The 18469-nt window shown below is 34.7% G+C and overlaps 1 long non-coding RNA gene across 1 annotated transcript; it reads left to right on the top strand.

Moving 5' to 3' along the window:
• Nucleotides 1-6867: 6867 nt before the first annotated feature.
• On the top strand, nt 6868-9024 carry LOC123884280. Its single transcript, XR_006800725.1, has 3 exons — nt 6868-6907; nt 7520-7567; nt 8624-9024. It is a non-coding gene; the product is annotated as an uncharacterized LOC123884280 (long non-coding RNA).
• The last annotated feature ends 9445 nt before the right edge of the window (nt 9025-18469 follow it).

Raw genomic sequence — 18469 nt, 5'->3', positions numbered from 1 at the left:
AAGATAAAAGTATTTTTTGTAGCTTTAAGAAAAACCTCTAATCTCTAATTCAAAATATGGTAAAAGCATTTTTCTAAAACTCATATTACTTCATAGATGTTCTCTAAGATTTTACTTATCTTAAAATCATCGTAGGAAAAAAAAAAATTGTTCACAACTAAAGACCACAAAATTATTCAAAAATATTTCACTCATAAAAATGCCTTATAACATATAGTCATCCTGAAAATTCATTCCTTTCAATTAAAATAGTATAAAGACTATTCAATAGAAAATTCATAAAAGCAAACATAGCTTCTAACAATCACAAAATCATTTCCTTTAAACGAGAGAAATTATACAATCATTTTCATACAATCACCTTACAAGAATCACACAAGAAAGCATCCATCATAAAAATTAAGCACGACCACAAAATCACACATAAATCAAGGCATTCGTCATACACAATCGCTCCCACCCCAAAAATGTTTGTCCGAGGATTATTGCTCTGATACCAACTGTAACATCCCGGATTTTTATCCAAGATATTTATAAAAATTCTGCTTAATTAGAAAATGTGAAGCTACTTTTTTTTTATCAAATGAAATAGTATAATAAAATCTGAATTGAAATTCACTTAAAATATAAACTTAATTAAAATGAGTAATAGTTTGAAATTTCCAGCGGAAGAAAATACAACAAAGAACTATTTACATAAAATTCTCAATTTACAAAACCCAATTTTTCCCCCGTTCATACGCGCTTCAAGCATCACATCACATTCAATCAAAGCTTTCTCCTTGAGTACCTAAAATGTTGGTTGTAAGGGTCAATTTCCGTATCCATATTGAATCATACTCACCACAAGAAAATGTTATAAAATAATAACAAAACACTTCACCTTATCGAAAATATAATCATTAGTTTATTATAAAAACTTTTGGGTGATAAGAGTACACATATACAAACATAGGTAGCATCTTATTGTTCAACGACAGTAATAAACAAGGCAATATTACACATATTACAAATTGCTCGACAAAATCAAATGAAAGAGGAGAAGGTAACGATCACCGCTTTACCCTGGACTAACTATACTTTTTCTTTAATCTTTTTTTTTGTTGATTCTTCTGTGACCAAGATCATCACTTACTACTATTGTTAATTGTTCCCTCTCTGCATGAAATGAAATGTAACTAAGACCATCCTATATGATATACTAATGATCCGGATAATAAGTCTCATACCAATGAGAAAAACCAGCCACACAGGCTAAAAGTAAACCAGCCACACAGGCTAAAAGTAAAACCAGCCACAAAGGCTCAAGCCACACAGGCTAAAAATAAACAAGCCACACAGGCTAAAAGTAAACCAAGCCACAAAGGCTACCTATAGAAACTCTGTTATACACATCCTATATGATGTATGAACTCCACTTCCTTAACAAGACCAACCTGACCTGCGACATACTTAATCCTCCCTATACTTTTATTTACATCCCTTAATTTATATTTTTCAAATCACACCCATCATCTAATATTCATAGGCAATAAAGAATAGAATGAGACCAACATCTTTAACCATAAGAAGTAAATAAGAAATTAACAACCATGTACATATACGCAGCATATAGAAGCAAATATATAAAATTATTCCAATTACAAGAAAGCATATATATATATATATATATACAAAACGAACATGAATTTATTTATGTTTATAGAGTTACTTTTTTGGTTTATTTTAAGTGACAAAGGTTCTACTATTATCTCACAACATAACCCTATGTAGCATGAATGTGTGGGGAAAAAGCCCTTACCTTAGGCGCTTTCCTTCCTAGCGCAACTTTTAAGTCTCAAATTCGCATCGCCCATCCAACTCTCACTACGGACTTTGTTTCGATAGCCCAACCATTGAAAAATATGTTCTACGTTTGGTGACACTAACAAAGTATTGAAGAAGTAGATGCTAGGAAATGATCGATGGAAGTCAAAATATTTTGTATAGACCGAAGATGATGATGATGAGTTAAATGATAGCTAGGTTGTATTGTTTCATGTTTGTAAACTAATGCATGGCACTTAGAAAAATAATGATAGAGATTGGCGTTTTTATATGGCTAGTTTGACGAAGGAAAATACTTGGGCAATCTCTATGCAAAGATAAAGAAGGAATAATTTGCAATTAAAAGAAATTCAAAGGAAATAATTTCACATGTGAGAAAATAATGAATATTTAGTGTCTTGCCTCCCTAATAAATCATTTATAAGAAACGTAGGTGGAGATAAATTGGCAAGAATGGTTTTTCATCACATGAATAGAATTTAACACGAGAAGACAACAAGAGAAAGTCTCTTTTGGCAAATTAGGATGCTAGCATTTGTAGAAATTAAGAGCTATTAAGAGAGAGATTAACATTGAATCCAATAAATGAGGGAATGATCAAATAAATAAGGGAATGATGAGCAATTGAATCAAGAATATTATCTTTTAATAACCTTAATTAACATTGGCTCGTGAGAGAGAAAATTGGAAATAGAAACAAGTCTTCAAAGTTTGAAATAGAGATAAGTGTGCAAGATTACTTCAATTTTGACTTAACCAATAATTTAGCTCATACTTGAAAATAAAACGAATCATTCAATGATTAACGTAAAGTATGAAATTAAAATATATCAAATAGAATATACAATATAAAATAATTAATAACTATATTATCAAATAATAAATCAATAAAAATGCGTATATAAAATATTGGGTTGTTACAATTTGAGTGTGTAGCATGATTCTACATCATGTGTGTGAATGGAGAAGAATTGTTCCAAATACAACACCTAGAGCATAAAGACACCAAAGATGTGTGTCATTATGACATTCATTGGACAAATGAGTATAGCAAATCAAATTTGTATCACACTGATACCAACTCACACTTTCTTTAACCCGCCCATTGGTTGTAATAACTTGTTTCAAACAAGGAATCCCTTATTTATAGGGAGAAAATATCAGTTTGTGACAATAGGTAGAAGTCCTATTATGTGAGGGAAAATCCTGGTCAAATCACTATGTCGAAATCTTGTTGTTTGAGGTAAGGAAATCTAGGATAAGGTTATCTTACTAATTGTAATCGTGAATTACGATTGATTAATTCCTTCTAAGTTTAGAAAGAAGGATCACTCCGAAAAGGCTGGACTGGACTAGCTTACCATGTGGGTAATTAACCGATACAAAAATAATTATGTATTCTTTCACCATACCATCTCTTTTATTTTGTCTAAGTTCTTTATGATTTAACTTTTCCTCTTATGTTTGCGTGTTAAGTCCTTCTTATATTTCCTCATGCACCTTAAGATGTCAGCATTGAAGTTCTCGAGTTTTTGAAACTCGCATAATGTCATCCAATTGTTTCAACTTTTTATTGAATTCTCTTAACTATCTCAATGAATGTTATATCTGCAGAAAGAAGTTTTTGAAGTTAAAGTTATTGATAAACTACTTGAGATCGACAATGTTACAAGAAAGTTTTAATGGTCCTGCAAATTTGTATATTGAGAAAGTTATGATTGAACATATTGATATAGACACACTTATTAGGGACTTTGCATATATAAATGCTCGTAGGAATTGTTTTATATGAATTTTTGGATATTAAATAAAAAATTTAAAGTTTTTTGGGAACTCAAATTTTTATACTATTTTTTAGTTAGGCCTAAATTTTAAATCCGCTCCTAGGCTACCAAAAGAGAGCCTTGATCTACTACAAATTTTCTTTGTAGCCCATTTAAAACTTTACCTTGCAATTAATTAAAATTTAAATATCCGAGTGTGTCAATTGTTTCTTGAAAAAAATATGAGTGAAACCAATTGGCAAATACAAATTCTTATAACATCCAAGAGGAATGTAGCAAACTCCATGAAATTCCAAAGAAGATGTTTCGTACAATGTCATGATATTCGTTAACTGCGGATTGTGGTTGCTTGAGGAAAAACATAGGGAAGCAATTGTCATGTGACCTCTTTTATTTACCTCTTCGTTTTATAATTTGAGATATTAGTGGCCGCTAGATCAATTAAATATAACGGTCCAAATTTGGTGTAATACATAAAGTCAACGGATTCTATCACTATAAATAAATATCCTTTTTGGATTATATTATTTTTCTAAAGTTTGCTGAACTAGGTTGACCCAAAATTAATTCTATTATGATCCTTACCATCATTGTTTAAAACATTTACCGATTCTCTTAATCCATTTTAATTTTTTTACAAACTAAAAACTTTTACTAATATTTTTCATTTACAAAAGTGTGCATTTATTTGAATGCTTATAAATTGAGGTTTTTTATTCAAATTTTATATATTGTGTAATCGAATTTAATACGATTATAAAATCAAGATTTATATAGAGAAAAGATATGGCCAAGTTTGAAATTAAAAATATAGTTTTAATTTGGGTGACGGTAATGTTAGTTGTTGTCGAAGCATACGGTTCTCCCGATCTTTCATCAGGAAAAGAATATGCCATTTGTCTTGGTGAGTGTGGTTTGCAATGTCTTGGATTGATCGCAATCGAACCAGCCTATTTAGCTTGTTCTACTGCATGTGGATTATTGAAATGTCAAAAGGTTTCATCAAAAAGTGCTTATGGTTGTGCAACTACATGCGCTATTTCCAAGTTCATTTTTTAAATATTTACGGTAGTCTCTCTAGTAAAATTTAATTTGGTTGAGTTTAACGTTTCGTCTCCTTTAAAAAGATTTAGTCGCAATAAGCATTATCTTCAGATGGTTATATTTTTTTAATTTAATTTTAATGAATTTTGGTTTGGTCTCGATAATTTTTATTTATTTTATTTTTTGAAAACTTTGTATCCGGCCCTAGGACAGAATAATCCAAGGGGACCAATCCCACCGCCCACTTTTGTACAGCTGTTAGGAGGGACGACTCTATTCGGCCCGACAATCCATCCCAATTATTATTGGGCTGTAAATTATAAAGTCCAAAAGCATTATCTTCTATCCTGATTCGTTTTAAAATGTCTCAATAGTAGAGGTCCATAAAAAGAAAAGATTAATTAATTGTGGAATTTTTTTTTGAAATCGATCCGAAATTCTTAATCTCAAAAAAATAACATAACATGATTAAAATGTATTTTGGAAGTAGCAAATAAAAACTAATAAAAAACTTAAACTTAGTCATTGTGCAAAAACACACTGATAAGCATGAAACGAAAGGAATGACTCAATCCTCACCTATATTTTACCGAGTATTCCTTCTACCCTTAAAAACCGTGACATTTAAAACAAAAAAAAAATTCAAAATTTGCCACTTTCAAATTTAATTATTTTAAATGTAAAATCTAATTAATTCCATTTCCAAAAAAGAATCAAGAACATAGCCTTTTTTATTTCTAGGGGTTGAATGATTAAAGTTAACCTAAGTGCATTCATTCCTTGAGCTCTAACATATTAAAAGTGTTTTAATTTATGCAAACATCTGGAGATGAAATAGTTATATTTTTGTAGTTAATGTCGTACAAGTTTTCAGAACTGATGTAACTATATGATTTGTACGCAAACTCAAAGGAGAAAATGTACTATCTCACAACGACTAGTTTTGCAACGACTCTATTCATCTTCTGATAAAAAAAATCATTGAATTAAATTTGTGTGTGTAGCATGATTCTACATCATGTGTGTGAATGGAGAAGAATTGTTCCAAATACAAATCCTAGAGCATAAAGACACCAAAGAAGTGTGTCATTTTGACATTCATTCGACAAATGAGTATAGCAAATCAAATTTGTATCACACTGATACCAACTCACACTTTCTTTAACCCGCCCATTGGTTGTAATAACTTGTTTCAAACAAGGAATCCCTTATTTATGGGGAGAAAATATCAGTTTGTGACAATAGGTAGAAGTCCTATTATGTGAGGGAAAATCCTGGTCAAATCACTATGTCGAAATCTTGTTGTTTGAGGTAAGGAAATCTAGGATAAGGTTATCTTACTAATTGTAATCGTGAATTACGATTGATTAATTCCTTCTAAGTTTAGAAAGAAGGATCACTCTGAAAAGGGTGGACTGGACTAGCTTACTGTAACACCCCAAATTTTATAAACTAGTATTTTCCTTATATTATTAATTTTAGTATTTTTATAAAATTAATTTGATGATTTAGTTATATTTTTATAATAGTTTGTGAAAATAATACATTCAATGTGTATTTAATATCATGTTAGTCCTAGTTACGTGTCTAAAGTATGAGAATGTTTAAGTAATTATTTTCTTGGAAATGAATTTTAGATAAAGAAAATCTATAAATCTAATATATTAATTTGATGTAAGTTATAGTTGAAATTTTAGAACTAGCTGTGTAAAAGTACACACCATTAAATAGTTTATAAAAATATGACATTGTGATATCCTAATATTTTCGAATTATTTTATGGGTGCTTTGATAGTATATTTATCTTGTGTAGACTGATAATTAATATTTTCTCTAGAATGTGAATTTAAGAAAAGTAATTTTAGAAATCAATCATGAAATATTTTAATAGGCTATGATAAAAGTTTGGGCTTAAAATTCTACCGAATTTTCGGACAGTGGGTAACTCGATAGTATAAATTTATATCGCTGAAAAAGAAAAGAAGAACATCTTTTAGACCAGAAAAATATCTATGTTATTAAAATTAAATGAAAAATAAAATGAAAGATTAAGAGATAAGCATGCATTTAATTTTAAGATAAGAACTACACCTATGCATACAAGGTGGCTAATTTTTCTTCACAAATCGAAAGTGAAAACGTGGACTGAGAATTTACCATGTAGCAGTAGAATTAGAGATCAATAAATAGGGTCTTAACATTCACTTTTTACACACAAACCATTACTGTCACACGAAGCTAGGAATTTCAAGGTTTGAATATTTTCTTCCTTTTCATTCTCCAATGTTTTCTTGTTCTGTTTGTTTATGTCTTTTTAAAACCTGTCTCTTTCATTCATTCTAAAAACCTTTAGACACTTGTATTTTCAATAACTTCCAAGATCTTTAATGTAGCTATAGTCCTATTACTTATGAAGAAACAGAGTGCTTATGCAATTCTTCTAGTTTTTAGCTTAAGCCAACTCTATGAAAACTAAGAGTCTTTTTCCAATATTTCTAAAAACAGAGCACTTACTCAAATGTTTTAGTTAACAGGTTGTCTATTTTCACTTGATTTTATATTAGCAATGAACTCATGTTTAGTACCCTTATTGATTCTTTAAGTGATCACAAGTAAAGTGTAATTATGTAACAAGTTGGTAACAAGATACTTCTAAACTTTGGATTCATATGATGAGTTGAAAGTCTTTGTTTCATTTACTATGAAACCATATACACGTATGATAATAAGAAGTAGATGTCATGCAATTTTCTTAATTATGTTAGGTTCCTGTTCTTGCATAATTTCTTTTAATACATTAGTATTGTTATGATTTAATTATAATTCTAGTTAGTTAAGAAATAGTTGTTTTGATGAGTTAATAGGTGTCCTAGATGAAGGTGATTGCTCGAGTTATTTTGGAAAGCTTCGAGGTAAGGGGAATCGCTAATAATAAGTTTCGATGAGCACAAGAAATGTGTTACTTGTATATATATTATTAGTTATAACTAGGGGTGTTGTGTACTTTATATAGTAATTTATATTCATTAAGGTATATGCAAAATGTTAAATGATGAGTGATTGATTTTAGTTTGATTATATGTGTGAATAAATCTTCTGCAATATATGATTTGAAAATGTTCATGTGGTTGAGTGTTATGGTGAAAAATTGAGGTTAACTCTCATAAGTTGTATGGTGAGTTTTGAGGATTAATATGTCAAGTTGATATTGACAAAGAAAATTTAAGTTGAAAAGTTGAACAGTTAATCACCTTTGATAGGTGAAGAGCAAAACAGGGTGTTTCTTACAGTACTATAATGTATGTAAGACTGAGGATAGGTTCGGCTGGGTCGCCTCAAGACCTAATGGGGATCACCGGCGTTTTGAACTCCTACCAATAGTCAGAGATAGCCACTCTGACTGGAGGAAATCATATAACTCGACGTGGTGAAACCTGACTGTGCAGGACTATCTATAATAAGGTGTAGCGCTCGGGCCAGAATGGTTGAGACATATTTGATATATGTTGATTTGCAAACGACCATGTTATGGCAGTTGAAACGGCCTTACGCTCATAATAGAGGTCTCCATGGAGTAGGTTGAATAAAGATAATACTAACCAAATTAGAAGACTAACTTCGAGTGAAGATTTATGATTAGATTTTGTATACATTTTAAATGATTCAATTTCGATGTTTGATATATTTGATGATTGATATATTTGGCGATTGATATATTTGATTTTCCTTGTCTGACTAATTGTTGATTAGTGATGATGATATAATGTTTGTGTAATTCACTTTGTGATTATTTGACTATATGTGACTATTTGACTACTTGATTCTATTTAATTAAATACATGATTAGATACTCAGGTATGTATATATACTATTAAATAAAAATGTATATACTGGTATAATATTATGTGTAGCCTTGTGACATCATCACGATGGTAACTTGTGTACGAGTGATTCACCCCTTACAACAGTTAGTGCAGGATTCTAAGACCTCAAGTTGAAGTTCATTGAGAAAAGAAAAATGGCATTGTGAGAGACATTAAAATAAAGAACGTTAGTGCTGATTGGTGGTCTGGTTTTATTTTTTTGAAGTCCGAAGAGAAAGATCTCTTTGATATGTATTGATGACGTCATTGGAGTACTCTCTAGCTTACATGTATCTTAGTGTTTGAACAGCTCGTGATTATTTGTGGGTTAGAGTATTTTGTAGGAATTTATTTTTTTATCATTTTAAATTGAAAAATTGTACGATACTTATGTGAAATGGAAATGTTTTATATTTGAAAATCCTTTGAGCAAAATTACTAGATGATTGTTTGATATAAGTGATGCACATTATTTATGGGCTTACCTCCGATTTACATAAAGTGTATTTTGAAATTACTTAAAGAAACAAAAAAATAATACTCATATATTAGAGTACATTTCTCACTTATTACTTTCTTTTTAAGAAAAATAAACCAGCATAATTTTATTTGCTTGTATTTAAGCATTTAAATTTGGGTAGAGAACTGTGACGCTCTTCTTTTCAGTCTCTGAAAAGGGGGTGTTACAATTAGTGGTATCAGAGCTGGTCGGTTCTTTCGGGAGTCTTTGGGGAATAGGTTCATTATGCTTTTGTTGTGTCAACTATGTTTGCTTTTGTTATGTGTGATCTTTGTTTGCTTTTGTGGTGTGATCTTTGTTCAAACTTGTTGGATTAATTGTAGTTAAGATAAATGTGTTTTCATTCCAAGTTTCTTTTAGTAACATATGGGGTATAAGGAAGGTCTAATCATAATGGCAATTTTTGTGAGTCATTTAAGTGCAGATGATGACAACTTGGATATGTGTCGGGAATGAGTAGAACTCATGATGGTTAGTCAAATTTCCTTTTTGTGTAGATTAAGAAACTTTATTGAAAGATTTTGATACTTTAAATTATTGAGAATATAGTTGGTTGACTAGTATAGATAAATAGATAATAATGGGATCTAATGATTTTCTATATGCATAACTAGTTAATAGAGAATGAGTAATAATAGAGAATCATAGAAATATCTTAGAATGTTTAGGAAAATGAAATTCTGGTACACAGTAGACAAGTGTTGTCCACGATGTTCAAACACTTGTCGTAACACTTGTCTTAGCAGTAAGAACAATAAAGCAGAGCATTAAAAACAGATACTGAAAAGCATAAACAACACACATAATTGTTAACCCAGTTCAGCCTAACAGCCTAATCTGGGGGATACCAATCCAGGAGGAAATTCACTATCAGCAGTATTAATTCAGAGCTAAACTCCCCGGTTTACAACTCCTCACTTAATCCCTACCCAATGCAACTTCTACCTAGGAACTCCTAGATATGAGACCCCGTCTCACTCCCCTCAACCTTACAACCAGTAAGGATTTCAATAACAACAGAATGGAGACACTCTCCTTGACAAAGATGAAGACACACTTCAATTACATCACCACCTAGCCAACGACTAAGTTCACAATTTGGAGTTGCTTAAAAGCTTCCTCCAATTACAATACTCAACTCATTACCTACAGGTTTCTGAGTGAGGACATAGTGACCATCTCACAACCCGAGTGGTTCACTTTAAACCAACTCTCCTAGAGAGTGGCTCAAAGACACGAAACCCTTAAAAGACTATGAAATTCCTGGCACACAGTGGACAGGTGTTGCTCAAGGTGTAGCAAACACTTGTCTGTTGTAGACAGATGTTGTTACTGGTGCGCCAACACTCATCTATAAACAGAGCAAATAACATAAAACAATACAAACAGTAAAGTAAATAACACACAAGAGTTGTTAACCCAGTTCAGCCTAAAGCCTACTCTGGGGGATACCAATCCAGGAATGAAGTCCACTATCAGCAGTATTACTTCGAAGCTAAACTCACCCGTTTACAACTTCTCACTTAATCACTACCCAATGACACTTCTACCTAGGAACTCCTAGATATGAGACCACGTCCCAATTCCCACCTTAGCAACACAGACAGCGCTGCTACTCAATTCCACAAACACAACAGGTGGAGACACACTCCTAAGAAACTAGGATTCACTCTTGCTTAAAAGCTTGCGAGTAAACCACACAACACAATAGAACAATCTCCGTACTTCAAAGCTTAGGAGAAGTTCACACTTACAACTCAATAAACTTAGGTCCTAAGCTTGCATCAGTAAGACACAAGAAAGGCTCACAATTAACACTCTAAAATCCCTAAAACACACGCTTTGTAAGAACACGATTTTAGATGCTTGAAACCATATGCTTGCCTTCGTATTTATAGTAGTAGAACGACTTGGGCTTCAAGACAAAATTAGGGCTTCTAGAACTGCGGCAGCTGTGATATATTTTTGAAAATAATAGTTATATTTTTGAACCGCAAAAATATATTTTCCAAAAATATAATTCCTTTGGAAAATAAAACTAGGGTTTGGCTGCCTCATGAAACACATTAAACACGTGCGCCTTCCTCTGTAAGAAACCTTGAAACAATTCTTCAAACAGATCTTCAAAAGATTGAGTAGAAAATAATAACATCCAGCTGGCGCGCGCAGATACAGAGTCAGGTGTTGTTCCAAAGTGTCCCAACATTTGTCACAACACTTGGGGTCAGCACATTTGTCTCAACACTTGGCTAAGATATGTTTTTGCAAAATGTAGCCAATATACAAAAACCCAACAATCTCCCCCTTTGGCAAATTTTGGCTAAAACAATATTAGACCAGTATATAGAGAGATACAGTATTACCTTTCCTTCGAGTCAACATGATCACACAACTAGGAAAGAAAGTAACACATAATAAAAACTACTTCTAGAAGAGATAAGTAGCATCAGAGGCAATGCAACAGCGGAATAGAAACACAACTAGCCTCATGGAACAACACAAGGGAGAAATAAACTCCCATAGTAGATGCTAAGAAGTAGGAGAAATAAACTCCTAATAGTTTAACGCGCATTTCTTCACCATAAGAACAACAGGGAAAAATAAATTCCCATAAACATCTGAGAAAAATAAATTCTCAGTCATAGTAGATAGTGGACTCAATAGTCAGGTGCCATAACACTTGGCATAACATTTGTCATCAAACGTATTCAGGCGATCAAGAGATAATATCACTCACACTCCCCCTGAATTCATGCATACACACACCAGATAGAGAAAGAATATTCACTACTCCCCCTCAGTACATGCATATTACTCACACTCCCCCTCAATACGAGCATACGAACATTATCACTAAAACAGTCACCAGATGTGAGAACATCTGTCCACACACTTGTCACACAAAAACAGTCACCCACACACTACTCCCCCTTTTTAGCCACAATTTTGACAAACATCATGCATAGGAAAACCATAGAGTAGCAGACAATAGAAGTGTCAGGGTGCAATTATTACAGACCATAGAGCACACACAGGTGCTAGAAATCCAGGGCCTTGCCCAAAAAGGAACAGCAAAAGAAACACCAAAAGTACATCAAATAGGAAAACAAATATAAGGAAACATCAGAAATCATATTGAAGAACTTTCATCAGAGTCCTCCATCACATCCTCAGAGCCATCCTCAGAGCCACTAGTTCCTTCACCTTCTTGTCCATCAGGCTCACCCTCAACAGTCTCAGCAGCCTCCTCAGCCTTCAGTGCCTCAATCACACGATCAATTTTCAATTTTCTTGCCTCAAGGGCTCTGCTAGTCTCAGTAAGATCAGCAATCATTTGCTTTCTTGAAAGTGCACCAGCCTGGACAGATGTGCCAACACCTGCTGCTGCATTTGTCCCATCCAGCAGCCTCTGCTCAATAACTAACACCCCTTTCCTTTTACAAGGAACATCAGTACTTCTCAGAATATCTGGGTGTTGCTCAAGGATGATATTGCATAGCAGAGTAGGGAGAGCAACTGGCTTCTCAACAGCATAAGTCAGGGCATGGCTTAAGGTTTCTTGAAAGAAATAAGACCCATAATCAAACTTTGCTTTTGTACCCACAGCATATATGAACTTTCCCAATCCTCTGGCTACATCACCTGAATGGGTTGTAGGGACCCAGTTGTGTGCAGCTATCCTATTCAAAACAGCATAAAATGGAGAGAGAGAAGTTGCACCAACTTAGCCTTGCTTGGCCATACCTTTATTCTTCCACCAGTGAGGACCTTGCAGACCTCATTGTCTGTGACTTTTAGAGGAGCCACTTCATCAGAATTTCTTTGCAAATAATGGTTGATCACAGTTGGAGAGAATTGAACACACTTTCCACGAACAAATACCTGCCTGTATTCAGGACTTGCTGGATCATTACAGTTTGCAGCCACATTAATCAAAAATTCCTTGACAAGCCTGTCATAGCACTTGTCCAACCCAACCACAGTTTTCATTAATCCTGCATATTCAAGAGCTTCAACAACACTTGGACATTCAAGAATATCATTTTTCAAATTCCTTTCCAGAGCTAACCTCCTGTGATACACATACTTCCATCTTGCAGATCCATTCTCCAGATGGAATGAGACATTGTCCAAGGGAGCATAGGGAACCGTTTGAGGGACCTTCTTCCTTCCTATACTCTTCCTAGATGTGCTGCCAGATGCAGCAACATCTGTCTCTGGCTCAAAATCAGAATCACTATTTGGTGGAGCCTTCCTTTTCCTGGTTTCTGTTCTAGGTATTACCTTACTTACAGGTTTTGGAGGTCCATACAGAGGCTTTTTACCAGTATCTTTTCCAGCCTTAGAAGGTTTGGGTGTTTGGGCAGGTGTGTTAGCAGTTTCTACCCTTTTTCCAGCCCTACTTCTAGTCCTTCTAGCCACACTAGCCTCAGAATTTGTAGGAGCAGCCTTATCACTAACAGTAGCTTCATTTTCATTAACAATTATAACCTCAGGAGTTTCATTCACAACTTTATCAGGAACAGCTTCTTTATCAGTAGCCTTAGGTGGGGGACTCTCATCAGACTCAGAATAGTCCACAAGGTTTTCTTGTGCCAAAGATGTGGTAACATCTGGCACCACATTTGGCGTAGCGCCATGTGTTGCAACACTTGGCGCAGCATGAGTCTCAGGAGCAGTTTTCTTAATGGACTCATCAGCAACATCATTATTGGTCTCAGTAGAAGCACCAATATTATCATCAACAGCAACAGGGGAGTTAGGAACACTTTTCCCCAAATTTCCAGATATATTAGGGGTCTCTACACCTAGGGTTTTATCAGATTTTGGTGTATTAAGACCTAAATTAACAGAAATCTTACCAGATGCAGTAACACTTTCAACTGTAGGATTGGCGACAGGCGTTGCAACACCACTTGATGGTAGTGGATCAATGTGAAGTTCAGACATTGTAAAAGGTTTACTCGATTCACCTTTCCCTTTCTTTCCTTTACGCGTTGAACTTTTAATTGCAGCAGGAGAGGAAGGATTTGTATTCGTTCGCGATGATTTATCCTTCTTTGCAACTGATTTTCTCCTCATCGTTGGACTTGTGGCAGGTATGGTGTTGAGAGGAATAGCATTAATCACCATTTGAGGTGACGGAACATCTGTCTTCGTTGGTGAAGATTTAGTAGAGTTAGACATAGTGAGTGAAAAGAGGTGAATTTTGTGATTGAAGAAGATGGAAGTTGAACGTCCTCTGAGAAAATACAAAGTGGAAGTTGAGTTGATTTGCGTGAGAGAGAAAAGAAGATGAGAAGTTTGCGTGAAGATAGGTTGGTTTTGAAAAACCAATAATAACTCCCTTAAGTTAGCGTGCACCAAAAGTGGGAGAGAGAAATTAACTGCTGCACGCTCTCCATGCAGTAACTGCTATTGATTTTCAAAAAGGCAAATTCCTAATTTGCCCCTCAATTTTTCAAATTGACTTGCGTCCAAAGCTTTAGTAAAAATGTCTGCTAGTTGTTCTTCAGATGCAATGTGCTCAAGTGTAACAATTTTTTCTTCTACAAGCTCCCTTATAAAATGATGACGTATATCAATGTGCTTAGTCCTACAATTCTGAATAGGATTCTTAGAGATATTGATAGCACTCAGATTGTCACAGTAAAGTGTCATGACATCTTGCTCAACACTATACTCCTTCAACATTTGTCTCATCCATAACAATTGAGAGCAACTACTCCCAGCTGCTATATATTCTGCCTCAGCTGTTGATAGAGACACACTATTTTGCTTCTTACTAAACCAAGATACTAGATTGCTTCCCAAGAAGAAACATGCACCAGAAGTGCTCTTTCTATCATCAGCACTTCCAGCCCAATCTGCATCACAATATCCAACTAAGGTAGAATCATTACCATGAGAGTATAAAATTCCATAGCCACATGTTCCATTGACATATTTGAAAATCCTCTTTACTTGAGTCAGATGACTCATCGTGGGTTCAGATTGATATCTAGCACAAACACCAACTGCAAACATGATATCAGGCCTGCTAGCTGTGAGATATAGTAAGCTCCCAATCATACTTCTATAGAGACTTTGATCCACATCAATCCCTTTCTCATCTTTGGTAAGCTTCAAGTGTGTAGGTGCAGGTGTCCTTTTGTGACTACCACCTTCCATTCCAAACTTCTTCACAATGTTTCTTGCATATTTTTCTTGAGAGATAAATATGGTGTCTTCCATTTGTTTGACCTGAAGACCTAAAAAATAAGTTAGCTCACCTACAAGACTCATTTCAAATTCAGATTGCATTTGATGCACAAAGTGTTCCACCATTTGTCGCGACATTCCACCAAATACAATATCATCCACATATATCTGAGCTATCATTAGCTTCCCTTTCTCTTCTCTTACAAACAAGGTTTTATCATTACCACCCTTCTTGTATCCATGGCTGACAAGGAATTCAGTCAATCTTTCATACCATGCTCTAGGGGCTTGTTTCAATCCATAGAGTGCTTTCTTTAGTTTGTAAACATGGTTAGGAAAGCTTGGATCTACAAACCCTTTTGGTTGCTCAACATATACCTCTTCATTTAGATAGCCATTTAGGAATGCACTTTTTACATCCATTTGATATAGCTTGAATTTTAAAATGCATGCCACAGCCAAGAGTAATCTTATGGACTCCAAGCGAGCAACTGGAGCAAAAGTTTCATCAAAATCTACTCCTTCTATCTGGGTGTATCCTTGTGCTACAAGTATGGCTTTATTTCTAGTAATTTCACCATTTTCATCAGTTTTGTTCTTGTACACCCACTTTGTACCAATAACATTTATACCATCTGGTCTAGGTACTAGATCCCATACCTCACTTCTTTTGAACTGAGTTAGTTCATCCTGCATAGCATTGATCCAGTATTCATCAGTCAAAGCTTCTTTAACATTCTTTGGTTCAATCTTTGATATGAAACATGAATTGGAGATTGCTTCTTTTGATCTTCTTGTTGCAATTCCTTGATTTGGATTTCCAATGACAAGTTCCAGAGGATGATTCTTCTGTGTTCTAGTAGATGGTCCCTTGTTTGGTCTAGGAACCTCTGTAGTAGATTCAGAATGTTGATCAGGTTCAGGTTCAGTTTGATCATCATCAGGTGTTGGGACAGGTGTTATGACATCTGTCTCTTCAGCTGGATCTGCACTTGTTGTATCACTGTCATCAACAACAACATTAATTGATTCCATCATAGTTCTTGTTCTGGAGTTAAAAACCCTGTACGCTCTGCTGTTGGTTGAGTAACCTAAAAATATCCCCTCATCACTTTTGGGGTCTAATTTTCTTCTAGGTTCTCTATCTGCCAAAATATAACATTTTGACCCAAACACATGGAAATACTTCACAGTAGGCTTCCTATTCTTCCATAGTTCATACAGTGTTGTAGCAGTACCTTTTCTTAATGTTACTCTATTGTGAATGTAACATGCTGTATTCATGGCTTCAGCCCAGAACTTGTAAGGAACATTTTTGGCATGCAACATTACTCTAGCAGATTCCTGTAAGGTTCTATTCTTTCTTCCAACCACACCATTTTGTTGAGGTGTAATTGGTGAAGAAAATTCATGAATTATTCCTTCAGCAGCACAAAAATCAGCAAATTTAGAGTTTTCAAACTCCTTACCATGGTCACTTCTGATTCTTACAATACCACAGTCTTTCTCCTTTTGAAGTTGTACACAAAGATTTTTGAATTCTTCAAAAGTCTCAGATTTTTCCCTAATGAAATTTACCCAAGTATATCTAGAGAAGTCATCAACAATAACAAGAACATATTTCTTACCTCCAAACTCTCAACTTGTATGGGCCCCATCAGATCCATATGTAGTAACTCAAGAACTCTAGAGGTGGACAAGTGTTGCAACTTTTGGTGCGACACTTTGGTTTGCTTCCCAATCTGACATTCACCACAGATATTGCCTTCCTGTATCTGTAAGCTTGGTAGTCCTCTGACAGCTTCTTCTGATATGACTCTCTTCATGCTCTTCAGGTTAAGATGTCCTAATTTTTGATGCCACAGCTTAACCTCTTCATTTTTAGTTAAGAGACATGTAGATACATTAGCTTCTTCAAGAGGGATCCACAAGTAGCAGTTGTCTTTTGATCTAACACCCCTCATAAGGATGTTTCCTTCATTATTGCTGACCAGACATTCATTTTTTGTAAAGTTGACTTTCATGCCTTGATCACATAGTTGGCTTATACTGATTAGATTGGCAGTTAGTCCTTTTACAAGGAGAACATTTTCAAGTTTTGGTAGACCATGGTCAATCAGTCTTCCAATACCTTTGATTTCTCCTTTTGCTCCATCTCCAAATGTCACAAAACTTGTGGCATAGGATTTTACCTCTTTCAAATACTTTTCAACACCAGTCATGTGTCTGGAACAACCACTATCAAAGTACCAGTCTTCTTTTGATGAGGCTCTGAGTGACGTATGGGCAATCAGACTTTTCCCACTGCTTTCAGCTGTATACTCCTTGGTATTGGTTGTATCATCTTTTTGCTTCCATTCCATCCTTGTTTTAGTAATGGATGGATCAGACTCTTGTGAAATTTCACTTGGATACCCATACAGTTTGTAGCAGTAGGGCCTTATGTTCCCCTTTCTTCCACAGTGATGACATCTCCATGAGTGGTACCTGCTTCTTGGTCTAGGTATAAACCTAGGTCTCTGCCATCTTTGCTGATGTGGTGCCACATGTGGCAACACTTGTCTCTGCTGTCTAGGAGACAGGTGTGACGACATCCTGTCATGCATTTTTGGAGACGGTTGTTTACTTATCTCAGGCATATATTTCCCTTCTTTGTTGTAATCCATAATCCTATTAACATTTTTGTATTCATACCCAATGCCTGTTTTGGATCTACTAGGAGCAGGCAAAGTTTCCAGGATTTCATCTAGATCACTTCCTTTGAATAGCCTAAGAACATGCTTCTTTAAATTCTCAAGATGAGAGTTTAATTCAGTTACCTCTTCATTCAGATGGGCTATCTCAGTCAGTTGTTTGATCTTGTCAGCTTCTAAGTTGATGATAGTTCCCTTCTGTTCCTCAATGATCTTTAAACTATCTTCCCATTTAGTACTAAATTCAGAGATTCTTGACAGATTAGCAGCTCTCTCAGTTTGCAACTTAGTGATTGTTTCTTTTTGCTCTTCAGAGACTCTGCAGACTTCTGCACTCTTCAGACACAGCTTTTTATATGATTCAGCAAGTTCATCAAAGGTTAGTTCTTCTTCACATGATTCAGTGTCAGATGTGCAAACACTTGTCAATACATGTATAGCTTTTGCATTATCGGCTTCTCCTTCAGAATCTTCATCTGACCAAGTTACAGTTAACCCCTTCTTTTGTTTCTTCAGAAAGGTTCCACATTCACTTCT

The sequence above is a fragment of the Trifolium pratense genome, linkage group LG5, assembly GCF_020283565.1.
Source record: "Trifolium pratense cultivar HEN17-A07 linkage group LG5, ARS_RC_1.1, whole genome shotgun sequence".
In the NCBI taxonomy this organism is placed as follows: Eukaryota; Viridiplantae; Streptophyta; class Magnoliopsida; order Fabales; family Fabaceae; genus Trifolium; species Trifolium pratense.
This window is presented reverse-complemented; position numbering and strand designations above follow the sequence as displayed.